Genomic DNA, 16,353 nt, shown 5'->3' with positions numbered 1-16,353 from the left:
CGATAACAACAACAACAACAATAGTGAATGAGTCATGATGATTTAAAAAGCTTCGCCTAAGATCTCCCACAAACACGATTAAATCCCATATTTGTACAGGAAATAAAATCAGCTTTATACTGGATGATTTGATTTATAACTGACATTATATATGTCCCTTTAACTTTAACTAGAGCTCTCTAATACTATTTTTTAAGACGCATGACCTTTCCAAAGAAATCCAAGTATTAAAATCAACATTGTGCTAATCTGCTTCTTATTGCTGGACCTATTTGTTCCAGCTAAAGATGTAAATCTTTAGAAACATGGGAATGATATTGTTCCAGTCCTCTAAAGACTTTCCTAGCAAAGCTGGGCACTATTTCACCAAACTTTACTCAAACAGGAGGAAATGTTGCCTCAGTATTCAGTGGGAGATTAATCTTGTGTAGTCTATTGAACATTTGAGGGAGCCGGATGGTGAAAATAAATGTCATAGTATGGCATCCCAGTTCATCTAAATCAGTATAAAACATGCTATGTGCAGTACAGATGCACAGACCTTGATGTCCATGTATTTACCCAACACGAGACTTAAGCTGCGAGCTTGGATTCTGTGTTGACGCTTCATGGGTTATGACCTCACCATTTGGTCCTGAGAGTACCCAGCTGGTAGATTAGAGTTTTCATCTGCATGTTAGGAAGACATGCTATATGTTTTCCTCTTATGCCCTGAGCAAAGTATCTAAGCACTGTAGGTCCTTGCAATCGAATGACCTTTTAGCAGAATGACTGCAATAATTCATCCTCAGTGACTTAACATATATTATTTACTGGTACTTCTATGCAGAGGGAAATGCAAGAGTAGAATAAAGTTGCATTTATGTGATGATTTCAAAACCATGAAAAATAGAAAGACACAGTTCTCATCTGTGATCCTTTGTTCCTCGTGAGGCATATGCTTGTCTGGTCAGATGCAGCTAAAGCTGAATTATAGTTATATAATAGACATGGATATAATGTGTAGACTCTCAGCTTTCATTTGATGGTATCCACATTCAAATCAAATGAAAGGTTTAGGAGTTTTAGCTTCTTAACATGTGCCACCTTCTTTTTAAAAGGGAACACGAGTAATTGAATTGACTCAAGGTTATTTAATAGGCTGGTGTGTGCAGTTCCTTTGCTGTGCCATAATCAATTAAGCAGATAAAAGGCCTGGAGTTGATTTGAGGTGTGGTGCTTGCATTTGGAAGATTTTGCTGTGAACAGACAACATGCAGTCAAAGGTGCAGCTCAAACAAGCCATCCTTAATCTGCAAAAACAGAAAAATCCCATTCAAGAAATTGCTACAATATTAGGAGTGGCATCTACAGTTTGGTACATCCTGAGAAGGAAAGAAAGCACTGGTGAACTTGGCAACACAAAAACACCTGGATGTCTGCAGAAGACAACAGTGGTGGATGATTGCAGAATCATGTCTATGGCAAAGAGAAACCGCTTCACAACAACCAGCCAAGTGAACAACACTGTCCAGGAAGAAGGTGTATCGATATCCAAGTCTACCGTAAAGACAAGACTGCGTGAAAGTGAATACAGAGGGTTCACTGCGAGGTGCAAACCACTCATAGGCCTCAAGAATAAAAAGGCTAGACTGGACTTTGCTAAAAAAAAAAATTTTTTAAATTAAAAAAAGAAAAACACATCTAAAAAAGCCATCACAGTTTATGAAAAACATTCTTTGGATAGATGAAACCAAGATCAACCTCGACCAGAATGATGGCAAGAAAGAAGTATGGAGAAGGCGTGCAACAGCTCATAATCCAAAACATACCACATCATAGGTAAAACACAGTGGAGGCAGTGTGATGGTTTGGGTGGGCATGGCTGCCAGTGGGACTGGGACACTAGTGTTTATTGATGATGTGACACAGGTGAGAAGCAGCCGAATGAATTCTGAGGTGTTCAAAGACATACCGTCTGCTCAAATCCAGCTAAATGCAGTCAAATTGATTGGGCTTAATTTCTTTATACAGATGGACAATGACCCCAAACATGCAGGCAAAGTTACCCAAGAGTTCATAAAGCAAAGACGTGGAATGTTCTTGAATGGCCAAGTCACTCAGCTGATCTTAACCCATGCATTTCACTTGTTGAAGACTAAACTTCAGACAGAAAGGCCAACAAACAAACAGCACCTGAAAGCTGCTGCAGTAAAGGCCTGGAAGGAGGAAACACAGCATCTGGTCATGTCCATGAGTCCATGAGTTCAAGACTTCAGGCTGTTATTACCAGCAAAGGGATTTTTATCCAAGTATTAGAAATAAACATTTTATTTTAAGTTATTTCATTTGCCCAATTACATTTGAACCCCTGAAATGAAGGGATTGCGTTAAAAATGCTTTAGATTCTCATATTTTTATGCAATCTTTTTATACCACTGAAATAAAGCTGAAAGTCTGCACTTCAATTGCATGTGAGTTGTTTCGTTTAAAAATCATTGTGGTAATGTGCAGAACAAAATTAGAAAAAATTTGTCTCTGTCCAAATATTTATGGACCTAACTGTATATTAAAGTGACAACATTTACACAGAAGCGTCAGCAGTGACTCTACCACAACAGCATTGCTGTGACAAGTTCATGACCGAGTTATGGACGAATACTGGGAAGGGAAAGCAACTTAAGGAAAGACAAGTAAAGAAGACAGTGAAGATTCAGGCACAGAGATGAAAAGGTGACTAAAAAGATTAATCAGGAATTTTGTCAACTTCGAAACTTTGTGCCCTCTATGTAGATATTGCTGAGTTTCTGTTTATTATTTGCAACTTTGCTCCTGTCACTACAAACCAAAAAGCCTAGCAAATCTGAACTGAGATTAAAAATAATAAAATTTAAGGCTTGTCTTATTTCTTGAACCTGCTTCCAGTCTGACTCCCTACTTTCAACATCCATCTTTTCTCTTTTTCACTCTTATCTTCTTTGCTCTCTCTGTCACTCCTTATCGCTCTTTATCTTTTGTCAGTCTCACTTCTCGTGTTTTTTTTCCTTTCCTCTCCTGATCTCTCTCTGATCTGTCTGCCCTAATCTTCTCCCCTCTTTGTTTACTTGTCTCTCTACTCTGTGCCTTTTTACTTGCTTGCCAGATGATGATTTTTGGAGATTTTGCTTTTCTCGTTGGGTCTTTTTTGAACCACCAAGCTCACTATGCCTGTGAAAATCCAGCCAGATTTCCTCTTTTACACAGTAGATTTGTTCTTCAGATTCACATAGCCTGCTCAGAGTGATTTTCAAAGCCTTTGGTGTCGTGTGTGTGTTTTTTGTTGTTGTTGAAATTCCTCATGTTGGGTTTTATTTAGCAGTTTTGCAGAATTGTTTGCTCAGTTCTGCAGTGGGAAAACAAGAAATTCTAACTATTCGAACAGAAATATACTGATATAGTATCTTTAGAAATAACATTTTTACTCTCAGCACAAAGCTGCGATGTTGTTATCCTCTACATGCATGGACATAATCAAAGATTTTAGTCTCTCCAATCTTGCTTCACATACTCATAACAAGCTACTTTTCAAGAAACAGGTACTGACCTTTTTACCACGAGATGTGAATTTTTGTCTGTTAATAATTTGTTTGTTTTTCTGCCTGGAAAAATCAACTACAAGATGTTCTGATTTGCTGAAAGACTGTGGGGCAAATCATTTAAACTTCTGTGCCTAATGTTTGGTCTAGCACCTAAATGTCAGCCCCTAATTATCAGGAAATGTTTTGGGGACTTGTGTAGCTCATACAAATTATAGCCTATACTTTTGTTTTCACAGCACATTTTCCGTGTGACTCAGACATCTCCTTTCAGCAGCCAAGCTCAGAAACCGCCTGTCGACATTGCAAACAGACACAGTCACAGACTAACCGCTGAAGAAAAGTGCTAGAGTAGCTAAATTAAATGAAAAGAGGAGATATTTTTTTCCAAGTAGTGTGTGGAAGCAGAACCATAGATCAAATCAGAGAGAATATAGGATTTATGTCCTCCAATAAGTGAATAAGAACTATATTTATCAATGCAGCTTTGGTTTTGAATTTACACAGTCTGACATGGTGGACATTTATATATGCTTAAAACACAATGCACAGCTTTTTCCTGTCTCTTCTATCTTTAACTAACTCGTTTATCTTAACTCTATCAATAACTGAGACAATGATCCTGTTTTTTTTTTTTTTTTTTAAAGTGAAGTCTTATTTTCTGTCTCTGCTTTGATTCAAAGTTTAGGCTATTTTGCAGGTTGCAACTTTAGGTTGAAGTTAAACAACCATTGGCGCTCCTTACACCCAATCAGTTAGTATAAGGGACTTGTCATCTAATTTATTTCATCCCTTCATATTTCTTCTATATCTGCTCTCCCTATTAGTCTCCCCATTCAGCTGTGTGTGCTGGGTGTGGTGCACATCATTAAGCACAGGATCATAAAGTTTGGGGATCATAATGAAAAGGAAATCGAATAAATTTTTGTCTTTTTCTGGACAGGAATCTCACTGTATCTGTTCGATACACTGTGTAAAACTTCCTAGCTCCTCTATACAGAAAATACCAGACTTTAATCTGGCCTGACAGGTTATATGTAGCATCATATGTGCATAGTGTATTCCTTGCAAAAGATGTCTCCAGCATCTCTGCCAGTGAAGATGAGGCACTTTTTAAAGTGAATTCCTATTTTCTGTCTCTACTTTGATTCAATTTTACCATATTTTATAGAGTGCAGCTTTAAATTGCAATATTAAATAATCATTGGTGCTCACAGCAGCCAATCAATTAGTATAAGGTACTCTTCATCCAATTTATCTCATCCCTTCTCATTTCCCTCTCCATCCTCTCTCCCTATTAGTCTCCCCCTTCTGTTTTGTGTGTTGGTCTGTGTGTGAGGGGTGTGTGTGGGTGCACATCCCTCTCTCCACAGTGACCCACTGCTCTGCTGCACTCCGCTTCCACAGCATCCCTCTGGCTGCCTAGCAACGCTCAGTGTCCATGGCAACAGAGCCAACAAACGCCCCCACACCTCTTCAGCTTGCACCCTTCAATTAGGGCTAAAGTGTGGCAATCAGGAGTGAAGAGTCACACAGCAGATTAACAGGGGAGGGACATCAGGAACCGGGGTGTACAGGTTGGAGATGAATGTTACAGTTTTCTGCAGTCAGCTAATGCCAGTGCAAACAGCAAGGAACTACTAATTTAGGTCTGAGACCACTCAGAGATCGAGATGGGGTCAAGCAGAAATCTACACTTATGGGTGCTGTGCAGCTGTGCATTGTTTTTTTCACCCCCCCTTATTATAAATGACTGACATGTGTAGCGTTCGTCCTTATGGTGAGGAAAGTTTCCAACAGACTTATGTCATTTTCTATATGCTCAGGTATAATATACAAGTTTGTATATCTTCTTTTAATGTTTTTTCTTTATTTTTGCTACTTTCTACATTGTAGAATACTGAAGACATGAAATATATGAAGCACGATATATGGAATTATGAAGCAAAGAAAAAATTGATAAATAAATTTGTTTTATATTTTAGATTCTTGAAAGTAGCCACTCTTTGCTTTGTTGACTGCGCTGCAAACCTTTGGGTCTTCTCTCAATGAGCTTCATGATCAGCTGGAATGGTTTTCACTTCACAGGTGTGCCTTGTCAGGGTTCATTTGTCATTTAAGAACTGAAGGTCAGTCAGTAAAATTGCTCAGACTTTGAATGTGTCCCCAAGTGCAGTCACAAAAACCATCAAGCGCTATGAAGAAACTGGCTCACACGAGGACCGCCCCAGAAAAGGAAGACCACGAGTCACCTCTGCTGCTGAGGATATATTCATCCGAGTCACCAGCCTCAGAAACCAAAAGTTAACAGAACCTCAGAATACAGCCCAGAAAAATGCCACACAGCGTTCCAGTAGCAGACATATCTCTACATCAACTGTTCAGAGGAGATCAGGCCTTTATGGTCAAATAGCTACTAAGAAACCAGTACTAAGGAAAAGCAACAAGCAGAAGAGATTTGTTTGGGCCAAGAAACACAAGGAATGGACATTAGACCAGTGAAAATTTGTGCTTTGGCCTGATGAGTCCAAATTTGAGATCATTGGTTCCACCCGCTGTGTCTTTGCGCATTGCAGAAAACATGCATGGATGCCCTCTACATGCACGGTTCCCACCGTGAAGCTTGGAGGGGGAGGTGTGATGGGGTGGGGATGCTTTGCTGGTGACACTGTTGGGGATTTGTTCAAAATGAAGGCACGCTGGACCAGCATGGCTACCACAGCATCCTGCAGCAACATGCCATCCCATCTGGTTTAGTTGGACCATCATTTATTTTTCAACAGGACAATGACCCCAAACACACCTCCAGGCTGTGTAAGGGCTATTTGACCAAGAAGGAGAGTGATGGAGTGCTGCTCCAGATGGCCTGGGCTCCAGTCACCTGACCTAAACCCAGTTGAGATGGTTCAGGATGGGGTGGACCGCAGAGTGAGGGCAAAAAGGCCAACAAGTGCTCAGCATCTCTGGGAACTCCTTCAAGACTGTTGAAAAACCAAGTCAGGTGACGACCTCATGAAGCTCATCAAGAGAAAGCCAAGAGTGTGCAAAGCAGTAATCAAAGCAAAGGGTGGCTATTTTGAAGAATCTAAAAAACATGTTTTTAGTTATTTCGCACTTTTTTTTTACTACACAATTCCATAAGTGTTCATTCAATATAAATAATCATAAAAATACAGAAAAACTTTAAATGAGGTATATCCAAACTGTTGACTGGTTGTGTGTGCGCACGCGCGTGCGTGTATAGTTAGGTCTAAGTAGTTAGACTCTTCCAGGACTCCCAAACATGAAAGTGATGTGTATCCAGCAACATCACATAAAATGTTGGCTCTGTACATATTCAGCTTCTGCCTCTGTAGCAACACAGCTGTCACACCTGTGCAAATAACCACAACTGCCATATTGTCTCAAGCCTCAGTATTAGGTTTGAAAACACAAGAACACAAAAGTATAAGCTGTGATGAAACAAATCAAATGCATCAAAATAACTCATTGTAACGTTTTGGCACCTTGATGAGAGAGAAAAAAAAAAAAAAAAAAGGTGTTCCCAAGCCAGCTGAGCAATACAATCTCTCCAGTGTGTCCTTTAAACACCTCACGCCAAGAGGCATCTTATAAGACTGATGGATTAGATACTGTCACAGTCTGGCAGAGACAAGGTGGCAGTGGCGAAGCAGGTATAGCTGGCCACACTCGGGCGGCTTGGCAGGTGGCGATGTGGATGAGACCTGTCGGGCGGTCGACGGTAGTGTGGATGTGGATGCGACCCCTCAGGTGGTGTGGTGGGTCTCCGTGGACAGGCTGTTTTGACAGGCCCCAGAAACAGCCATGCTGGACGTGGCTTGGCCGGTGAGACAGGACCAGGGAGTGCTGGACGTGACTTGGTGGCTTGGCAGGCGAAGGCAAGGCTGAAGCTGAAGCAGGGCCAGGCGAAGCAGAGGCGTCGCCCTCAGGCTGAGGCGCGGCAGGGCCAGGCGAGGCGTCGCCCTCAGGCTGAGGCGCGGGAGCTGCAGGTGGAGAAGCAGAAGGTGGCTGGATGGGCTCCTCGGGCCCCCCAGCTGACGTGGCTTGAGGCTGGACGGGCTCCTCGGGCCCCCCAGCTGACGTGGCATGAGGCTGGACGGGCTCCTCGGGCCCCCCAGCAGACACTGGAAAAGGCTGCACAAACTCCAACTCAGCCCCTGGCTCCAACCTGGATTTCAATCCCACAGCGCCTTAGCTGAGCCTCATGGCTAGCATTTCCAGTGCAAACAGTCTTATAATTTGGCTTCCTGGACGCATAGTTCGTAGCATGATCAATGCACAGAGAAGCTAGATAATTTTGCAAAGGGATAAGATGGTCCGTGAAAGACTTGGCCGAAAAATTCTCAGTCATTTCAAAATCATAAACAGTCTTTTTATAGCCGGGCCCATTAACTGGTAAGGCAGTGTTAGCTTTTAATATTCTCCTTAGAAAAAACATGAGGAGCCAAAATATAGTCACTCACTTCAAACCTTTGTGAGGTACGTTGATGACGTGAACGCCGTTTTTTTCTAGAAGCAGTGGTTGTGGAGGCAGGCGCTGTTACAGCTGCTATCAGAGGGTGTACCACCTCCCACAACCAGGGAAATGCCTCAAAACATCCCTGCAGCTGATAAACTTTCTCCCGGGCCTCTTTTTCCGAGAGCTCCCACCACGCGCCGCATAACTCCTCCACATTCTGAATTAACCTCTCTCGGAGCCCGTCCGAGGGGCTTGGTGTCGCTGGGTCCGTCGTGGTCCGAGCGTACTGTCAGTCTGGCAGAGGCAGACTATAGGGAGTGGAGAGGTTGGACCCAATAACAAGACTTAATATTAACTGAAAACGAGCCGTTTATTGAAGGCTGATTTTAGCAAAGAAAAACTAAAGCAAAGACAAAAATAAATCATAACCTAAACTGGGTGAGCTAAACATAACAAAACCCTGGACCTGGACCATGACCATAGACATAGACATAGAGACAAAGTAGGATAGCAGACGCTCAGACAAGGCATGAATGAACACACACAGACTAAAAGCACACAGGAGGTGATCAGGGGAAGTGGAAACACATGGGGAAAAACAGCTGACACAAATGAACATAATGACATGCAGTAGAAGAGTAAAACTAAACACAATGAACACAGGACCACATGACCTCTTCAAAATAAAACAGGAAACAGAATGAGACAGACATGACAACATGAACTTGACAACAAATGACATGCAGACATGAAACACATAGCACAGGGAGACTTAATACAGGGGCAGAAAACACAAAGGGAAACTAACAAACAAAGAACTATAATGACAACCTAGGCGTGATAGAATGAACTTAGAAAACCTAAAGGACTTAAACATAACAAACTAAAACCAAAACGCTGATCGTGACAGATAATTACTTTTAGGTGTGTGGTGTGTTGGAAAAAAAGACCCCCAAAGAACAAATTGTAGTTTAATCTCTGTTTACCCTACAATGGATGTTAAATGTAGTAATACAGATGCATTTGAAGGACATACTTTTGGTTTCAACTCAAGTTTTTTAGAAAATTCAGTGTTAACTTTTTAAGAATAACAGTCCTTTTTATAGCTTCCATTTACAAAGGGTCAAAATTAACTAAAAAAAACTGCCATCATTTTAAATACAATGGTTGTTTTTATGCTCGAATGATAATCAGTGGCAGTCATTGAATTAGTGAAGTTTAGAAACCATCACCAAATACTATATTTCCTCCCTTGAGATGCTCTGACAGGCCTTTACTGCAGCTACCTTTAGTTTTTACCTGTTTGTTTGTTTGTTTTCTTTCTGCATGCAGTTTAATATTTACCAAACTTAAAAGCTGCTTTGTTGGATATTGACGAATATCCCCTTTCTTTGCTTTGCAGCATTTGGCTGAATTTCAGCAGAGAGTATAGCCCTGCATGTGCCATAATTTATCCTGGACTTCTATCAGCCATCACACCATCCTGTCCATAACGTTGCCCCCACCATGTTTTGCTCATGATGTGGTATGCTTCAGATCATGAGCTGTTTTTCCCCTCTCTATACTTTTCTTCCCATCATTCTAATCGAATAAGTCTAATCGGGCTTTCTTCATATTTTAAATTACAATGCAAAGCTATAGAGTACAAATTCAACACTTTGAATCTACTTCTTATACGACACCTGCTCAATTTTGTCATTAAATAAGGTGCACAGACCTCACCTGACCACACGTTTCTGAGATTGTATTAGATTACATTTATATTTGTAAAAGCTATTTAATTAAAGCTGAAAGTCTGCACTTCAATCACACATTGATTGATTTAAAATCCAGACAGAGGCAAAACTACAAAAATTGTGTCTTAATCCAAGAAATTGACAACCTAACTATGTACTATATAAAATTACATAAAAATACTATGAATCTAATTTTGTTGATGTGCAGAATCTTTTCATCGTAGCATGAGCATCTGGTTTCAGACTACAAGCTGAAAGGAAAGCAGATCCCCTACTCATACTGGAGCTACAACAGAAGTTCTGGTGACGCCAGTATTAGTAGTTGCAATCGGAGTAGTATATAGATAATATTGTTAGCATTAGTAGAGATAGCGCTACAGATATAAATCATAAGGAAATTACATGTGCATTTATTACTTTTTCTCAGCAGTTCATTAATGAAATGACGATGTGTTGTAGTAAAGCCATACATCCACTAGAGGGAGATATTAGTCTTAGAATGGACTGAACTGAAAAAAGCACCAATAGGGGGCAGTTTACACCTGCTGTTAACTGTTTGGATCACCCTTGTCTTCTACATGCTTCAGTATCATGTATGGCAAAAAGGTGATAGGAGCCATCTCAGCCTTCCCTTTGTGTATTTATTTATTCTGTAGTTTTCTAATTATTTTTGCAATGCAACAAATGTCTGCTGTTGTGTCTACCTCCCTGCCTTCTCACTGCTTGTTTTAAAGCTGATTTGTGGTTGGTTGGTGCCAAAAATGTGCAGATTTTAAATGCATCCTGTTTAGAAAAACATGTCCTAAAATAGTAATAGATCATTAAGGATAATCTTTATTTTTTTAGGATAATCAACAGATTGTTCCAGAAACTAAGTACGTGTATGGACTCCTCCATCCGCTTTGTTCTTTAATGAACTCTATTTATTTTAGAGGGTCCCTCAGGGTACTTTGAAGTATCTTTAAGGGTTTTCTTAGGCAGTGTTTGCTCCCAAGGAGTTCCCAAACAAAGCCTTACTCAAAGGGGTCCTTTGATGAAGAGAAAATGATGAAGAGGTTCACCAACTTCCCAAACAGTTAATCGGATCCTTGAGGACCACGGGACCTCAGGTGTTAAATCGGTTCTCTATGAAATTCACAAATTCATGAAGAATTTGAAAGATCAGGTGACAAAAAGGTTTTTTCCAAATAAACTGTCTAAAACGTAAAGGCTTCACACTGGCTGCAAACTGCAAATCGCTTTAAACAGACATTTTCTTTTGATTGTAGAGCTTTTTCACTGCAAACATTTACACTTCTCATAGATGGAAGAGACTCAGTTCCATCAAGTGTGGATGTCAGACACAGTAAATGTACCACACTTTTTACCCTTATACACATCTTCTCCTGAAGTTAATCAGTGTCTTTTTCTTCTTCCTTTTCTTTTGGCCGTGCTCCTTTAGGGCTGAATCATCTGCCTCCATCTCACACTACCCAATGCATCCCCTCCTGTGATATCTGTTGGGTCCAAAACATTTTAAAATGCCCTGCAGACCAATTCATAAACACATCAAGGCTATATGGTTGTGTTTAATATTTGGGGAAGGCTGTAGGGACGTGGCTTTTATTCATCATTATGATCTGATGTTTGGTTGATATTTGGTTGTGGTTTTGTTGGTGTGTGGGGTGGTGATCTGTAACATTACATTGGACGAAAATAAAAACAGCTAAAATGAAAACTTTCATAAATTCCATCTGGTTTGCCTTTTTGTATACAGTATGCACTTCAAATCTGCTGGAGTGTGGTGTATGCTGCTGGGGGCTTGGAGTATGACCAGTAATCTGCTGTGTGTGTAATTACTGGGCTTCCTGTTAAAAGCAAATGATGTAAAAACATGATGACAGACTGGTGCAGGGGATGAGAGTGCATACTGGTGGTTTATAGTCTTCCAAATTGATTATTGATAAAGGATTATTTAGACTACATATTGATACACAATACCTTGTTTTTAATGTTACTGTTAGCGTCTTTAAAAAAATTCTCTTCACCACTTTTCAGCACCACTTCCATTTAACCATTAATCATTTTAGTCACTAAAATAATAATAATAACAATAAGTGGAAAAACTTGTGTAACTGTTTTCAAATAATACATTCAGAATACACACATTTGATGCCTCTTGTCAAACGAAACACATCATAAAGGAATCATTTTCATATTTCCTATATTCTGCCCCCCTCTGTACATCTTCTCCCTTTAATGCGCTTCACTTCCTTGCATCGTTTCCTCCTTCTTTCCCTTCTTCCTCCTATTCATTTCTCTTTGGCACGTCATCCTGCCATCTTCCCCACCTCTCCTTCTTCACCGCTTTCCTCTTTTCCTCCACTCCATCCATCATCTATTTCCTCCTCTTCCTCAATCCTGCCTCTCCTCCTTTTTTCCCTCCTCCTCCTCCTCCTGCTGCTGCTGTCCCGTGTGAACAGAGCCTCTTTTTTCTCCTCTCTCCTCCTCTTTGGATGACCGCCTGTTCCTGGAATTCAGAAACCCCTCTCACTTTTAATTTATGCGCATATTAATTGCTCGCTATTGTAATTTCCACCGTGGGATACAACATGCAAATGCGCCATGCATTCGTGCGCGCGCGCGTGTCTAATTGTGCTGTGTGTGTGTGTGTGTGTGTGTGTGTGTGTGTGTGTGTGTGTGTGTGTGTGTGTGTGTGTGTGTGTGTGTGAGAGAGAGAGAGAGACAGAGAGAGAGTCATTCATTTTCCCTCCTCGATCAGTAATCCGCCAAAGACATTTCTTTCCTCTGGTTGTTAACGTTTATATACTTTTAACTCTTGATTTCAGTGACATCCGATTTATCTCCGAATACTTCGCATTCAAAAATTTAAACATCTCGCAGAACAAACAGATATCTAATCTGATATGTAAACAAGTTAAGTCATATTTTAAAGAAGAAGAAGGAAAAAGTCACACTTTTGGGCTCATCGTATCTAATAAGAAAAAAAAAAATGTCATTTTCAATATTTTGAGCCCAGATCTTTACGAACTCTTTGAAAACTGGACTTTTGTCTTCTTTCGGTTTTTTTTGTTTTTTTTTACTTAAATTATTTGTACCAATTAGTTTTCTTCTTCTGTCACATATGACGTCCCGAAATGACCACAGTGACGCACTGAATCGGGAAAAAATATTAAAAATGTCAGAAGAAAAGAATCAAGTGATTTGTTTTACACAGATCTGTAAACTTGGCTCCTTTTTGCGTCTCCCTGTGGAGCTGCAGTGTTTACATTTCTTCATAGGAGGTGTACCGACAATCCAGTCAGTCTTTGAAGAAAATATGCGGACAAACGTACATTTACCGAAAGCGCATTCTGCTGTCATTAAATGTGTGACTTATTTCATACAGTGAGATGATTAGTGTTCAGGATTTTCTTTCAAACTCTGGGAAACGAACACACACACAGCAGGAAATCTGAGCTGCATATTTCCTTTATTAATCTCAGGTGTATCTGGCAGGTGTATTTTTCAGGTATCACTGGGTTTGTTTTTGCGAGCCCGTTTGAGTCAGCGTGTGAAAATGAAAGCAGAGTGTGCATTAGCTTTTCACAGGTCATGCTTATTATTCACTATAACCAAGTGAATTGGTGTGATCAGTTCAGGTCATCACCGATTGGCTTGATTTATATTTCTTTCTTGCAGTGAGGTGGCAGCCAATCAAAACAGCTCAGCAGCAGAACTTTTTTTTTTTGTTTTTGGAAAATTAGGCCCGCGTTTCACTGTTCTGTTGATTTTATTTATTATTCAACCATTTATGTTCTTAATCTGGTGGCTTTAGAGATCACTCTCTGAGCACCTCCCATAAAATGTTTCTAGGTATCAGGTCTAGCTCTCCTGACCTGGAAACTGCTGTGAATAAACGTTAACAGGTCATTTAATTGCGACATACTTTAACAAAATAAATCTACTTATACTCACCATAATCTGAGTGAATTAATGTTCCCTTAAATCTCCGCTTTTAGTGGATCAGTCTTCTCGCACTTTGCGAGCACAGAGGAAGCAAAAAGGCCTAAACAGGGGCTTAAATAAAGCGACACCCGAGAACAGAGATGTGATATTAAGATTTGCTGTGGACTGACAACTTTGTTTTTATGCTCCCTCTTTGTGTTTTACTTTAAAAAAAATCTTTCAAAAAGAGTTAGAGAAACTTCAAGATCTAATTTCTCTTCTTGCAAAGTGAAAGGAGTGGAGGCTGTTTCTCTTTTTTAATCATTCGTCATCAATCCTTAAATATAGAAACAAGTAAAGTTAGAAAGCCACTATAAGATTCAGGCAGTCACTTTCAGAGTTCTTGAAAGCAGACTACAGCGCCTTAATTGTTCCAGAATAGTCATTTCATTTAAGGGTGTATTTTAGGTTAGTGAAATGACGGATATCTTTACAGCCAGCGCAGTCAACAAAAACCTCATCCTCTCTGTCACTGCATCATTTCTAAATAATATTTCTTGCTCATTTGTCATTATTATGATTAATAAAGGTCGAGCCCATCCACTCTGGTGATGTGGGTCTCCAATCAGTAATGAGTAATCTTAAAGGAACGGTTATAGAAAAACGATGATTTTAAATGTATTTTGATGTATTGTCATTATTTTGCACTTGAGTCATTGTTCTTGAAATGTATGAAAGAAGAAAGAAAGAAAGAAAGGTGCAGGGTGTATCCCAAAATGCAGTGTTTCATAAATGCTCTTATACAACATTCTTAGACAATAAATTAATTTATTATCTAAATAATCTGTGTTGTACACACACACGCGCGCGCGCACACACACACACATGCACGCACGCACACACACACACACACACACACACACGACTCATTCCTCCACACGTAACCCGCCAACCCCGTTTTTTCCTTCGTCGTGCACGTGATTGTGGATTCACAACTTTACTGCGCATGCCCGAACTGCGAAAGCTTCAAGCCTATTAATTTCTAATTAAGCGTCATCTCATCGTCAGTGGCAAAACTCCCAGGAACTGATTTAAAAAAAATTAAAGCGAAGGAAGTAAAACCTTCTCCTGCAGCCGTGACCCGCTGAAACACGCGTGCAGACACGTCCCGCGGGGCTGCTGCTGCTGCTGCTGCTGGAGGTAGAAGTCACACCAAGCTTCAGCAGCTGCACCAGGAGCCTTCAACAAGTTTCACCACTCACCATTCACCGTCTGCTCAGGAGAACAGACAGGCATGTGCTTTTACAAAAAGAGACGAGGCATGAAGACACTCCATACTTCACTTTATTGTCACTTATTCAAGGACATCCGAAACTCTACTACAGATTTCATTTTTGCGTCTACACCGTTTCGAGTTCGTCGTCAATATTTTCTAAGATCCAACTATTGGGTTTATTGATGTTAATGAATATTCATTTTTTTTACATTGGTTATAATCTGTTAATAATAATAAAGGACTAACAAAAGAAAGAAAAAAACACACATTAAGCTCCCTAACAGGGACAATTTCCTCCAGCAGGACAGCTGCCTTTTTAGGATTTTGATTAATCAGGCAAACAATGTCATGACAAATTGCTTAGTGCAAAAAAGGGGGGGAAAGGACATAAAACAAGTATTTTGCATGTTATACGTTGGGGAAAAAAAATATAACACGAAATTTGTGCATTTTAGGGAGTCAGAAGACTTCATAATTCACTTTCAGCCTGTTTGATAGCAACCAACTATTACTGACCTTATATTGATCTATAACAGACACACGAGGCATTAGTAAATGACTTAGTTGCCTTTAATAAAACCATTTGTTTCATCTGATAAACCTTGCAGAAGGGATTGGTCACCAGAAAGAGCTGAGAAAAAGTTAACTAAATAAAACCAGCGTTTCCTTTAGGATGGTAAAAGAAACAGTGAACCATGGCTCTTTGTAAGCACTGTTAAATGGACTGAAAATGACAAAGTTATGTTTTTAATGAGATGTGAGTAGTGGCCTATATATTCCTAATACAGGATTGACTAAACAGGAGCTTTATATATATGTACGGTATTAATCTAATTTATTAAAGTTATTGCATCTGGAAATGTACGATGGTAAATATTACAACATTTGTCAATTTTGCTTGTAAAAACATCATTTCATGAAACAATGGACACCCGATTTAAAACACTCAAAGCCATAAACGGTTATGCAAATTACATGCAGATGATGCAGATTTGCATATATTAAAGAAAAAGGAGAAACAAAAAAAAATCTTCACAGAACTAAAAGATGAGTCTAGAGATGAGAAACTATTAATTGGTGATGATTTGTGGTGTTAAACTTGACTTGAGAGCTGTCACTTCCAGAATAAATTTTCGTCTTATCAGCAGGCATATGAAGCCTCGAGAAGGCAGCAGTGTCTGTTGGAGCACAATGCAAAACCAAAACGGTGTTGACTGAATCTTAACGCCTGCAAATCATTAATTCAAACAGCACGCTTTAAAAATCTGACGGCGGCCACTTTCAACCTAAAAATTAATCATTTGGGAAAATAAAAGCCTCCTCGGGCCTCCAGCATCCGTGTGAAAATCCTTCTCCCTCTTCAAAGGCCACATGAAAAAA

The sequence above is a fragment of the Simochromis diagramma genome, unplaced genomic scaffold, assembly GCF_900408965.1.
Source record: "Simochromis diagramma unplaced genomic scaffold, fSimDia1.1 OVJJ01000361.1, whole genome shotgun sequence".
NCBI classification, from domain to species: Eukaryota; Metazoa; Chordata; class Actinopteri; order Cichliformes; family Cichlidae; genus Simochromis; species Simochromis diagramma.
This window is presented reverse-complemented; position numbering follows the sequence as displayed.